General features: G+C 31.7%; 1 protein-coding gene across 3 annotated transcripts in view; it reads left to right on the top strand.

Annotated features, from left to right (window-relative positions):
- The window catches only part of LOC108972067 (hornerin), a gene marked incomplete at its 5' end in the record, with an annotated part of 63548 nt that overhangs the window by 42299 nt on the left and 17729 nt on the right, over positions 1-3520 (top strand).

Raw genomic sequence — 3520 nt, 5'->3', positions numbered from 1 at the left:
TCTTATACACATCTTCGCTAGCTACATCGAGACATTGGTCTAATTCATCATTGCGAAAATGTTTTCCGTATCGATTTACTTATATTTTATTTGAAGTCTAAACCGAAAGTAAGCTGATCACCCGAATGTGATATATAACTGTAAGTAAATGCACCTAAAATAGAAATTTATTTAATTTACCCAGATATTTTTTTCATTTTTCTTTTTGTTTAGTGAAATTTCAGAAAAACCAAATTTAGTCTACATTATGCTAAATTAAATAGTCAGCAAATGTTTTTGAGTTCATAACTCAGCAATATGATTATAAACGAGATCAGATGCGGACACAAAAGTGTTCGAGAATACAATGAAGCAAATATTTTCTAATTAAATATGAAACTTTTGACAACATAGTTTGGTTGTTGCGCAGAATTTACATAATTATCTGAGGACTCTTTAATAAATTAGCACACACATACATTCATGTGAACATGGCAACAACCTAACTTGATTTCAAATGAAGGTCCATGTGTGTTACATACATACACAGCTACATATGTACATTGCAMMRCATTTTATTTATATATATACGCATMAAATTTACAGACCCATGAATTTCGCAAAGCCGTAGAGGCGTAAATTTCGGTCTAGACGGTTAGTCGTTGACAACCAACTACAACAGGTRTGCATAGCGCACTAATACACGCCTACTTACATACACCCATACATTCACATGAAATATTATACCGCTTTGTTTCATTAATTAAATATTTGACATGGATGCTTAATGCAGTTTTCGGGAAGCAAAGCTCTTATTATGCGCAAGTTTGCAGCTTTTTCAATGAAAAGCCGCTTTTTTGTTGTTTTTGGTACWTTTTTAGTTTTACGGGATTAAATAACGCGATATTTTTATTGGGCGTGTTAGTAACGGTAAATAATGTTGAATTTAGTAAAGCTTTAAATGGTGTCTAAAGTGGCATTAATGTATTTTGGTTGCGGAATGTGCAATTCATTCGATAGTATCGAAAATGAACCTGCAAAACTTTTTTGCAAAAATCGCAAAAAAAAAACGTTTGGAAATTTTAAAAAATTGTAAGGAAAATAAATTACGGGTTTTTATGAAAAGAATTTTGGTGGAAAATGAAGAAAAATATTTCTCATTTCATAAAAAAATCTAAATTTTTTTAAAAGAAATAAATTGAACGTTGTTGCCAGCTCTAAAAAAAAATGTTCTCTAATTAAACTTATGATCAGAAGAAATCTATAAATTCCATTTTTAGTAAAGTATCTGAAAAAACAAAATAAAATAATTTTTCATTAATTATTAAATTTTTAGAAAATTTATTAAAAAATATTTCTCCAAAATTTTTTTATTTGATTGGCCAAATGCCAGTTAAAATTGTCGAAAAACACAAACATCAAGGCAAAACATACGTAATGATAACTATGAAAGTGAATATTCMGTTTAAAAGTTAGGTTATGTTAATCTGGTAGGCTAATGAGCCACGYATAGACCATTCGTGGTTCTTAACAATATCAGGTGAGGTGCCTTTATGTAGTCCATGAGAAACAGTCATCCATGCTTGTTGAGAATTTCTGCAGATTCTGTGGCCTCATTAAAGATACTTCCTCCAGTGTCTCACACCGTGGGTTGTCCAACTGCTTTGACGCGTTGCCGTGCCAATGCAGTATAAGTGCACAAAAGATGATCCATTGCTTCCCTAATGTTCCCACAAACTTTTCTATCGAGTGTCAGTATGAACTTATCGTAATTCTTATCTATCTGTTTACACATGTAAAAGAATTAGGCCGTCTTATGCCTAACTCTATGTAGTATATWSACGCGCCAACTCYGTCCTCCATTTTCGAGATACCCGTATACATTTTGGATGTACTTCGCGCAGCTAATATACTGCATCGCCAWCCAGCTGCTTCAATGTTTTCAATAAACGTTCTTTCACAATTGAAAAGTGGTTTCTGGTAGCCGGTGTTTTCCAAACCGTGATTAGTCACTGAATTATATCGGAAGGTTCTATATGAGTCAAACCAAGTCAAGTGGGTCATGCAAACCCGATTGAAAATTAGCACTTCATTGAGTAGAAGACCAGATGCATACTCCGTGATATAAATATTTCGTCAAAATTCATTTTCTTGTTAAAGTTAAGATGGTTGAAATTTAGAAAAATTGGTAAAATGTTAAAATTTTAAAATTATTTTCTTATAAACTAATTCGCTTCGATTAATCGCTGAAATTTTGTGAACCGAAAGCAAAATGTCCGTGCTATATTGTAAATATTTTTTCACGGTCAATTTGTTTAAATAATATTATTAACCATAATKTTTTGTTAAACAATTGAAATTTTTATGTGTTCTTCACGCTAACAAAAAACTCAAAAGTATGTGACACAACACGGAAAACCTTCAACTTTAAAAAACTGAAAAGAAATGTTTCTTCATTCATACCATTACGAAGATATTGAATTTTTAGTTCCCCTACCTCACTTAAAGCGTATGGTACGAGTACAACCATCGTTGCGCAGTTCACTCGTAAGCTCGCGCCATCTGTGTCGTAAGAAATGCACCAGCGCAACGATCCCCCGTAGTATACACGATCTAGTCCATCAATTTTTAGAATATTGATTTGAAATTTTGTATCTGCCCTTTTCTTACGAAGAATCTACATATTTTTCAGATCACTATATAATGCAACTGCCATACAAACTAARCAATCGCGTTCAAGTTTTTGTATGGAAAATTTTTTCATTCCACGAGATTTCTTGWCAAAATTTGGAATGAATCATTATYTAAGGCAATAATGRAATTTCCGAAAAAATTGTAGAGATAGGATCACTATAGTACATAKCTGTCATACAAATTTAACGATCGGTATAAAGTTCTCGTAGCAAACCTTTTGTATTTGTGAAGGGTATTATAGCTTCGGTTCAACCGAAGTTGAGGTTTTCAATTGTTGCATATTATGATATGCATAAGGGGTTAGGTGTAGTCAGAATTTTCAAAAAATAATTTTTTTTTTTGCATTTTCGTTAAGTGTAATATCTTTAAAATATTCTCTGAAAATTTCACAACGAGAGCTCGGGCACTTCAAAGCGCTAGTGTGAAACTTTAAACGCGTTTTTCGCAAAACTATATTTTTTGAACTGGTGACAACTGTAACTCGAAAACCGCTCAGTGGAATTTAATGAAATTTATATAGCTTTTATAATACATAATAAATTCGGACCTGATCGAAGAATTTTTATTTTTTCAAACACTTCCTTTTTTTAAGACCATTAACTTATGATTTTTTGCCAAAAATTTAGAGAAAAAAACTTCCTGAGGCTATTTATAAAACTAATATTTTTCGTCCGATTGATTTTAGATGAATCTCCAAGAAGATTGTCACCGTAAGTGTCTTTTTATGGAACAGGGCCAACACAAACAACTATGACTTTTAAAATTATTGTTATTATTATTATAATTTTTTTTTTTTTGTGATATTTTCGTGACTTCAAGTCAACACATTCTAATATAATGCCATATT

Source organism: Bactrocera latifrons, unplaced genomic scaffold (genome assembly GCF_001853355.1).
Source record: "Bactrocera latifrons isolate USDA-ARS-PBARC rearing strain unplaced genomic scaffold, ASM185335v1 scaffold_374, whole genome shotgun sequence".
Taxonomy (NCBI): Eukaryota; Metazoa; Arthropoda; class Insecta; order Diptera; family Tephritidae; genus Bactrocera; species Bactrocera latifrons.
The sequence above is the reverse complement of the archived record's forward strand: the minus strand, read 5'-3'. Positions and strand labels throughout refer to the sequence as shown.